The sequence below is a fragment of the Otolemur garnettii genome, unplaced genomic scaffold (assembly GCF_000181295.1).
Source record: "Otolemur garnettii isolate 467f Iridium unplaced genomic scaffold, OtoGar3 scaffold00005, whole genome shotgun sequence".
In the NCBI taxonomy this organism is placed as follows: Eukaryota; Metazoa; Chordata; class Mammalia; order Primates; family Galagidae; genus Otolemur; species Otolemur garnettii.
The window spans coordinates 38,797,262-38,807,644 of record NW_003852400.1 but is presented as its reverse complement, the minus strand read 5'-3'; the positions used below and the strand labels follow the sequence as shown (position 1 = coordinate 38,807,644).

The 10,383-nt window shown below is 41.8% G+C and overlaps 1 protein-coding gene across 1 annotated transcript in view; it reads left to right on the top strand.

Moving 5' to 3' along the window:
- The window catches only part of RAB3C (RAB3C, member RAS oncogene family), a 259,905-nt gene that overhangs the window by 223,610 nt on the left and 25,912 nt on the right, over positions 1–10,383 (top strand). The gene's annotated exons all lie outside the window — the stretch shown is intronic.

Here is a 10,383-nt window from a genome sequence, read left to right as displayed (position 1 = left end):
GCGAGTCTCCTGCCTCTGCCTCCCAAGTAGCTGGGACCACAGGCGCCTGCCACAACGCCTGGCTATTTTTTGGTTGCAGCCGTCATTGTTGTTTGGTAGTCCGGGCTGGGGATTCGAACCCGCCACCTTAGGTGTACGTGGCTGGCGCCTTAGCCGGTTGAGCTATAGGCACTGAGCCGATCTTGTCTGTCTTTAAGGAAGGTGATGTGAGCACAGATCATTCTTATCAGAGAGAGGCATGAGACCAGAACTTAATTTGAGCATCTGAACTGAGCGTGAGATCTAACAAACTACTCCACCACTGAGAGATGAGGCGTATTAGCACAAGTGCTATGGTTTGTATGCCCAACCTGCAGCTGAACCCGTTACAAGATGCATTGTTTGACATGAGACCTGAAAGACTGAATAGCAATTACTCCCTACGACCAAGGGCAAATGGCAACTGTCGGGCTTGGCCTTTTCGTATTTTTCTGGTTTCCTGAGGCCAGAGTTCTCTGCAATGACAAAACCTCTTTGCTCTGGTTCATTTGAAAAACGCTGTCATTTTAAAGGTTAGATTGTGTGTGTGTGTGTGTGAGAGAGAGAAAGAGACAGAGAGAGATGATTTTACAGTGAATGTATAACTATCAACAGAAAAATGCTACAGGAACACTTAATAGAAGGGGTTGCAAAGGCAAATATTGAAAGAGAGCTGAAGCTCTGGCCCTTCCCGATCTCTTTTACCAAAACTTAAAGCCTAGAAAATGACAGTGAGTCTGCTACTTGGCCCTGAGGATAATCTTTCCTGGCCTCCCTGCTTATCTTTCTCCTTTCCTCTTCTTTCCCTTCCCCTTTCCCTACACAGCTGGCTGGAGCAGCCCCTTACCTACATGCCCCTCCCCTCACCTGACCCCAGGGCAGGCTGAGCTGGGTTCACAAAAGAGACGATGGTGGTGAGGATGACGATGATGATGCAGGCCCCAGGATGAGGCCCCAGGCCCGCCCACACTCCACTGCCCCACAGGAGGCATCACCATTGCCAGGCATGCCTCAACCCAACTTAGCCCTTCAGCCCTCTGAGAGCCCCCAGCCCTGCCCCCACGAGCCCCTAGCCCCACTTGAACATCCACCATCCTCTGCTGCAGCCGACGCATCTCCCTGACCCGGAGATGAAAGCTGACTTGACACTGACGAATACCTAAAGACCCATGGTTATGTGTTTCTGTTTAAAAGTCACTGACTTTCTGGACCCAGTAACAACAAGAAACAGTAAGAGGGGTCACAGAGAGGAAACTTGACGCCCTCTTATCCTTCTTTTATGGAAAACGGGGGGAAAAAAACACCCACCTCTTATAAAACCTGGATAAGACTGTATGTTCAGGAAAAGAGAATGGGGTAGGGGAGCAGGTGGTGTCAGATGCCCACAGACACAGCCTGGAGGCATAAAATGGGGTGAAAGAGTTGTACGAGCCCCTTCACTGCCCCATCCCTTCCCTTTGCCACTCCCCGAGCGGCTGAACAGTCACCACAAATTTCTAACTAAAAGTCCACCCCCCCTTCTACTCTGCCCATTTTACCATCAAGTTTTCTTTTGCTTTTATTTTTTATTTTTTACTTACAGTTGACTTTTATTTTTACTTTATGTATCAATAACATTTTCCCAAGTCAGTACAAAAATACATATTTGCTTTTCTTTTCATGTCTGTATAAGATTAAGTTGAAACACTGTGCCTTGCCTTAATTAATGGACAGGAAGGGCACCTCTAGTTTCTGTTGGCCTCATTTTTTGTTTACATACTTAAAATTGTTCTGTAGGATAGCATGATAGAATATAGAATTTTTTAGGTCATGGATATAGACATTTACTATTTTAAGAAACACCAACAAATCTTCCTTCCAGGATTTTCAGTTTTTACTCCCCCCAGCAGTATATTGAATATGAGAATCTATTTTTCTGTGCCATTATCAGGGCCAGATGTTACCAGTGTATTACGTTTTTGCCAATCAGACTGTCCCCCCAAAAAGATAAATAAGATATAGCCTTATTAATGTGATATACATTGTCTACTTCTCTCTTCATATTTATTGGCTATTTTTTTTTTTGGTTCCACTTTGTTTGGTCTTTTGTCTCGTTTGTCCAGTTTACCATTGATTCATTGGTATTTTTCTTAACTAATATTTAAAAGTACCTTAATATAAGAAATATCCAAATATATACAATATAATTATCCATTATATGTTGCAGTTTTGCCATATTTTGTCATAAATGAATTGTTCTATACCTGTTAGAATTCGTTTTTATTGTTTGCAGTTTTTGGCTGGGGCTGGGTTTGAACCCACCACCTCCAGTATATGGGGCCTGTGCTCTACGCCTTTGAGCCACAGGCACCACCTGATACCTGTTAGAATTTTATCATGTTTCTGCTTTTTTTTTTTTTTTTCACTCTATAGTGGGACATCTTTTTTCATCCTTATCTGTTGATATCTGTTCCTTTTAAAAGTATCTTGGTATCCTATAAATTTTTTATATTACTACTGGGGATTCATTGAGGGTATAAAGAACCAGGTTACATTGATTGCATTTGTTAGGTAAATTCCCTCTTATAATTGTGACCCGCCCCCAAAAGGTGTGTTACACACCATGACCCCCCACCTCCCTCCCTCCTTCGTTCTCTCTACCACCAATTTTTCTTTTTTCTTTTTCTTTTTTATTTTTAAGAGACAGAGTCTCACTCTGTCACCCTTGGTAGAGTGCTGTGCCATCACAGCTCACAGTAACCTCCAGCTCTTAGGCTTAGGTGATTCTCTTGCCTCAGGCTCCCAAGTAGCTGGGACGACAGGCACCTGACACAACTTCCGGCTATTTTTGGTTGCAGTTTGTCCGGAGCCGGGTTCGAACCCACCACTCTCAGTACATGGGGCCAGCGCCCTACTCACTGAGCCACAGGCGCCACCCTACCATCAATTTTTCAAATCAGACTTTCTTCCTCTGGTGGCATTGCAACCCGAAGACAAGGGCCATGTCCTGCTTGTCTGTCCCTATTAGGTGTTACTTGAAGTGAGATCTGAAAGTTGGCAGCATGGGCCTGACCTGGGTGCTTGTTAGAGAAACAGAATCTCTAACAAGCCCCACCCCAGATGTCAGAATATCTTAGGGTACAAGATGCAAGAATCCATTTTAGCAAATTTTCCAGGTGATTCAAATGCCTGGTAAAGTTTGCAAAGCATAGCATATGGTGTGGACTCCAGTGTCTTGTATTAAACACAGAATTGGTTTAATAAACACTTGTTGAGTTGCATGGCTTGTATTTGTGAGATCACAGTGTGCAGCCAGACTGCAAGCTCCCTGAGAGCAGAGAACACATCTTTCTTCTTGACTGCTGCCTCCCAAGCTCCTTGCATAAAGCCTGACAATGCACTTGTTGAGTTTAAATAGAATCAAATGGTATTCTGGTGTTGGTTTTCTTCCATTTCAAATTTTTCTAAGTAGAGATGACAAAACAGCAAAGAAAATCACAATGAGTATTGTTTAGGGAATGATTCTGAGTAATGTGTCCATACCATATGGATAACTAATGATATCAGTTCATTAGTAATATTAATACTTTGCATCCACGTAATGCTCTATCATTTTCAAGATGTTTCAATGGACATTTTCGCACTTGATCCTCAAAAAAATATGGCCAGAAAATGGGTAGGCTTTGTTCTTCTCTTTCATAGAAGAGGAAGCAGGGATTCAGAAAACTGAGAAAATAGTCCTGGTTATCCTTATTAGGGACAAAGTCTAGAACACAGGACTTTGAGTTCCTGCTTCATTGGAATGATTTGTATTCCAAGTACATTACATATTATCAGAGTGTTTCTGTTAGCTTACCCTAAGTAAGTCTTCATTTTTATAGTTTACCTGCAAAATGGGAAAACAGTAGTAACTACAGAGTCTAGGTACAGTGGGTCACACTTGTAATCCTAGCACTCTGGGAGCTGAGGCAGGAGGATCCCTTGAGTTCAGGAGTTCAAAACCAGCCTGAGCAAAGGGGAGACCCTGTCTTGATTAAAAATAGAAAAATTATCTGGGAATCATGGTAAGTACACATAGTCCCAGCTTCTCAGGAGACTAAGCCTGGAGGATCACTTAAGGCCAGGAATTTGAGGTTGCTATGAGCTAGGCTGATCCCACGTCACTCTAGCCTAGGGTAACAGAGTGAGATTCTGTCTAAAAGTAAACACAAAACCCCAAATAGTACCTATGTTTTAAAATTGTTTTAATAATTAAATGAAATAATAATAAAAGCAAAAGTACTTAGCACATTGCCTGGCTGAAAGTGAGAGCTACTATTTTATTGTGATTTATTTATTATATGTTTGTATTTACATATTATATTATATGTATAAGTATTATGTATTTATGGTTCTTTCACCCTACTGAGTCCAACCAGAGTGATAACTGCTCCATATGTCACGTGAGGGTTAGCAAGGACCAGGGACTCCCTAATCTCAGAAAGCATTCCATGTTTGAGGCAGGATACTTGAGGCATCCAGTCTGCCTGGGAGTGTTTCTACTGCTGACACATGGTGTCTCTACTGTGGTGACACTGCTTACCTGCCTTTTCTCAGAGAGATATTGCCTAGTCATTCCAAAGATACGACTTCTTTCTGCCAGACATTTTGTTAAGTTGTGATGGGTGATTTTTTAAAATACAAGGTAGACTCTAACTTTTATCCAAATATGAACATATTTTAAAGATATTTAACTCAAGACTTAAAGATGGAACCAGCAAGGTATTGCGCAGGGACAAAGAAATCTCCAGTGTACACACAGAGGCAATCAGAAAAACTGAGACCCATTTACCAATAGTCGCAAAATGGGTTAATATCCACGGTGCAATAATCATCTTGCCTCCTGCCAGACCATTCATTTTCATTTGTCTCTTTCTATTGGCAAGAATTCATTTGTATGACTGTCAGTTTTCTACCACTTAAGGAATTGTAAAACAGCAAAGATGACGAAAAGCAGAAATAACCTAGAAAGGTGTGCAGGACACTCATCTTTTTTGTCCACTTTGAAGTCTTACACACTCTTTTCTGAGCATAGGAGCTCAAAGGCAGCAGTCCAGTGTTAGAGGAATAGAGGATCTAACTATATCCAGTTTACTCAATTCCTGCCTACAGAGCAGACTTCACAGCCCTAGGCTTCAAAAGACCTGAGTGGTTTTTCTTCTTTGGTTTCCTTTCTTTCCTCTATACCCTCTCCTCCTTTTCCTGAAGATCCCATTTCAAAGTTCCACAAACTCCACAAACTTGCAGTACCTCTTCTATTTGCAAAACTTTCCTCTCCCACAGAAGGACCCTCTTTGGTTCTTCATTAAGTACTGACTGTGTATGAAACTTCTCCTCTGTTTAGCCACTAGGGGTACAAGGAAAGGAGCAGATTCTGGTACTTCATTCTAAGTTCAGCTTTCCCTTCAGCAAACCCGATTACCTTACCATTAACCCAAGAAGCAGCCCATCTTGCCAAAAACCATTCATTCCTCTGGGAACATTACAGTCCTGCCTAACTTGAGGAAAGCATATTCCTATTAACAATCCAAATTCTATTATTTGAATTTGACCTTGCCCTTGGTAAATGAGTAATCCAGTCATTCTTGGGCGAGGAACATCTGACCCACTTCTAGGTTTTCATTCCTCGCTCTTTGTTGTTCAAAAGAATGATCCTTACTTTACCTAGTTGTTGTTGTTTCTCTTGCATAGAGGAAAAGAGATATCCGATTGTTTCTATCACCCATATGGTTTCAAAAAATAGAATTTGACATTTTATGAAATCAAAATGAGATCGGAAGTTGTAAAAGAGGTCTGATGGGGGGCGGCACCTGTGGCTCAAAGGAGTAGGGCGCTAACCCCATATGCTGGAGGTAGTGGGTTCAAACTCAGCCCCAGCCAAAACACTGCAAAGAAAAAAAAAACCTTATTAAAAAAAGAGGCATGATGGAAATAGGGGCTAAGATTAGATTCAGACTAACCATGCAGAATTAGAAGTGGTGCAAGGTAGTTTCAGGACCACATGGAGGGAGAAGGCTGCTGCTGCTTAAGTTCTCAAAATAAATTCGCAACATTGACCCTGAGCAACAGACTTACTGCAGAAAGGCAAATCAAACAGATCCTTCCAGCATTTCTAGTTCTACTCGGTCCCACATAGCTGAATGACACTCCTATATGTATAGAAGTTCAAGGACTTTAAAAATTTTCCAGGAGATATAGAATTTTTTATTTTAAAAGATAACCAAATATTGAGGATTTGAATTTCTTACCAAGTTCCATGCTCAGTAAAATACAGTCACTTTCCCTCCCTATGGAAGCAGACAGCACTTTGTAGAAGAGCGTTCCTGGGAAGCCTTGGGATGTGACCCACACCCAACACAAGGTAGCTGTGCCACCTCAGTCGAGTCACTTCACATCTGGAATCTCAGATTTGTCTACAAGACAACCAAGCTGGACTAGGGCCCCGGCCCAGCAACTATTCTACCATGTCAAGGTGCTAAGTTGCTCCTGAGGTATTTTTATTGACTATTGGTGCTGGATTGAAAGGACTTCTCCAGGCTGGAATGAAACCTGGGCACACAGATGGCCTTTGCAACTGTGTGTTTTGGGGGGATGCACTTGCCTTGCCGTACCATGGACACTGACAGGGTATAAAAAGTTCTATGGACAAACCTGCCAGCAACTCATCCTAAAAGGGGCATGGTGGGGCACTGACATCACAAAAGGTGGTGGTTCCCTCCTGTGCTGTTTCAATTTTATGCTTATATTCTGAATTACCTCAACTTCTTAGACATTTTTCTGTCTATCATTCACTATTTTATTCCATCACTAATTCAAAGTTACTGCTTGAATATCTTCTATGGGCCATATATTTTGCTGAATGTTGGAGACATGACAGAGAACACACAGTGAGCAGTCTGTACTTCCCGGCCCCCATAGTCCAGAGATCAGGGAAAAGCCACCCGGAGAGATGTACAGGACAGAGGAGGGGCCCCAAGGGACCCCAAGGGACCCCTAACCCAGAGGAATACGTGTGCTGAGACCAGGTGGAGAAGAATGAGAAAGCTGGACGCAGACGCCGTAAGTGGCACAGGGGATTCTCGCAAAGCTAATGAAGCTTAAGTTCAGTGGTGTATAAGTAAACTGGCACTCTGAATAAAGGGAAAAAATGTAACAATCTGTGCTTTCAAGCGGTGAGCAACAGACCACTGTTAAAATTTGGACCTCTTAGAAAGACAGAGACTTTACCTCTTTCATGTTTACATGGATGGAGCTGGAACATATTCTTCTTAGCAAAGTATCTCAAGAATGGAAGAAAAAGTATCCAATGTACTCAGCCCTACTATGAAAACAATTTATAGCTTTCATATGAAAGCTATAACTCAATTATAGCCCAAGAATATGGGGAAAGGGAAGAGGGAGGGGAGGGGCGAGGGTGGACAGAGGGAGGGTAATGGCTGGGACCACACCTGCGGTACATCTTACAAGGGTACATTTTGCTAAGGGTAGAATATAAATGCCTTAACACAATAACTAAGAAAATGTTTGATGAAAATATTTCAAATTGCATATAAAACCAGCACACTGTACCCCATGATTATATTAATGTACATAGCTATGATTCAATAAAAAAAAAATGGGGCCCCTTACTAGGACAAATTCCCCTCTAAGTGTCTTCCTAGGACTCCCTCAGAGCAGGCTCTGATAATGGAATTTGCATACAAATAGTTTATTTGGGTAGTACAAGAAATACCCTGTGGGAAAGGGGAAGTGAGCTGTGAAAAAGATGACAGCCAATCAGAGGTGGGTTTTCAAGCCAGCTACCATTATGAGTAACTAGAGCTTAATCCTGATTAAAAATTCTGAGAAGTGGTGTGGCAGCAACCTGGGAGAAAGGGAACTCGGGTATTTATAAACCTCTTCCTGGCAGTAATTGGCTCGGGTCTACTCTTGGACATGTTATTTCCCTGTTGTATTTGGCCTTCCCTGATGACCTTCTATTGCTTTAGAAAAAGCTGTAGAGCAAAGAGATGCAGATGCTGGCAGCGGGAAGTCAGCCAGCAGGGACAGAGTGGCAAAGCTCGGGGGACAGGGGCAGCATCTGCCGTAGCACATCCTGTACCTCATTCTGTGTTTATAATTTGCAACATTTTCTTAAATCGAGACTTCAGATGCTTATTAATTGTAAACTTCACAAACCCTGAAACTACCCGTTGTGATGACCCTCACTTGCTGAAAATACAGACTGTCTGGGGAAACAAAGAAATGCCTAAGCCCTCATCAGAATTGGAGGGAGGGAGGGAGGGAGGAGAGCAAGAGATGACGCTCGGAGCCAGAAAGATGGAGCTAGAAGTGGAGGTGAGCCCAGGCCCCAGGAAGGCTGTCATGTTAAACTGGGCTTTTTCTAGTTTTGCCGGGGGACTTAGCTAGGCTCCTCACAGCTTCTCATTTCTAGGGCAGTCCCACACGGCAACCCTTTGCTGAGATGGGCTCTTCCCACAATGAAGAACAAAGAGCAAAAGAGGGTGGGTGGATGTTCCCCATGCTTCTGATCCCTGTCACACACAGTGGCACACATCACACCTTCTTGTATGACTTCGGCCAAAGCAATTCACTGGGCCAAGTCCAAAGTCAGAGAAATACCGTCTACCCACAGGGACAGAAGGAACAACCAAGTGCGAACTGTTATACAACCTACTGCCAAATGTTCACAAAAGGCTAATAGCAGGAATAGTCAGGTTTCTGATCATTGTGTTTCTTCCTTTACTTTTTCTGTATTGATAGAAGTTTTAATGAGAATGGAGCAATTCTATCAAAATATGTAAACCTATCTCTGTAATTAATAAAATATTATATTGAATGTTGAAGAACATGTATGAATAACTTTTAAATTGTTTCCTTTAACTTGTTTATTAAAAGATGTAACATACTTATAAAAGATCTGGCTCGTCAACTTCTAAAACTACCTGTCCTTAGCCTTGATAGCACATGTAAATCATCAGGTTTTATTGTATTTCCATTTTTGATTCTTCACAATGGCTCTATCCTTTTCAATTATTTTTTTTAATTTGGGAGGTGTCTTTGTAAACCACCTGCAAATGCCTTGTGTTGTTTGATGGGAAATTTTTTAAAAGATTATGTAAAAACTAAAAGAGGAAAGTAGTTGCAGTGAACATCCAGTGCTGCTTAACCTTGAGCACACATGCAAATCGCCTGGAGAGATGGTTGTTAATACCTCTGATGAAGTCCTTGGAGATTCTCACTTAATTATTCTAAATTGAGGTAATTTTTAAAAGCTTTCTGAAGGTTGAGAAAAATGGAATAAATAAGTAAGTGCCAAACTACCAGAAGGGCCAATCTGATAGGATAAGCAGAGGAAGTTGGGAGGTGTCCTTACAGACTTGAAGTGTGCTGTGCGGTACTAAAAAGCCAACCCTTAAGGTCAAAGAGAGTCAGGAAAATGGGTGCAGTGGACAGATGTCAATCTTCCAGAATCAGAAAGGGCACTCTGAAGATCGACCCACACTACACTGGGTGAGGAAGAGTGAGTCATCGTCTCTCTGATTTGTCATTTCCCCCCACACACACAGCCCACCTGATACCCTAGGAGACAATAACAGCTCTTGTGGGTCACTGCGGTGCGTTCTGAGGACTGTTTCTCAGAACACTGTGACCAGCAAGTGTCCATCGTTCTCTGTGAGAAGAGGTTGAACTCATAGGAAATTATTTCCCTAGAAATTACTCACCCAGAACAGGAGAGAACAAATTCTAGAAATACTGTAGGAATTTGCTTTGTTTATAGCTCTCCAGACTTAATTTTTTTATTTTGTGCAGAGTGCAGTTATTTATGTGTAAAATATCACAAAATACCACAAACTCTTTTTATCTCCCTCTGTCTCACTCCACCAAACACTCCACTATCATATTTGACAAAAACTGAAATGGTAATAAATTACGCTTTCCTCCTCTCTCGCTCCCTTTTGAGATTATATATAACCACAGAGCTGCTGGTTTCATTTCATTCTGTTTTAGCTAAGTAGCAGTTAAATAACAGGATTTTCAGGAACTCTGATCTGGTGCTGGTGAGGTCTGAGTTAACTGCCATTTGCTGCGTAACCATAGTGACCAGCATACAGCTTCTGATGCCATTAATCTTGCTGAAATTAAGAGTAAGTCCCAAAGGATATTTTGCGGAGATTCAGGAATAAATCATCTTTTTACATGTATATTATTTGGTAACACCACTGTCTTTAAGTGACGATCCCTCTAATGAGATGACTGGAAACTCATTTTCCAATGAGAAATTTTTACAAAATATATAAAACAGCCAAAAAAGTAAATACATATAAATACCACATGAAAGAATTT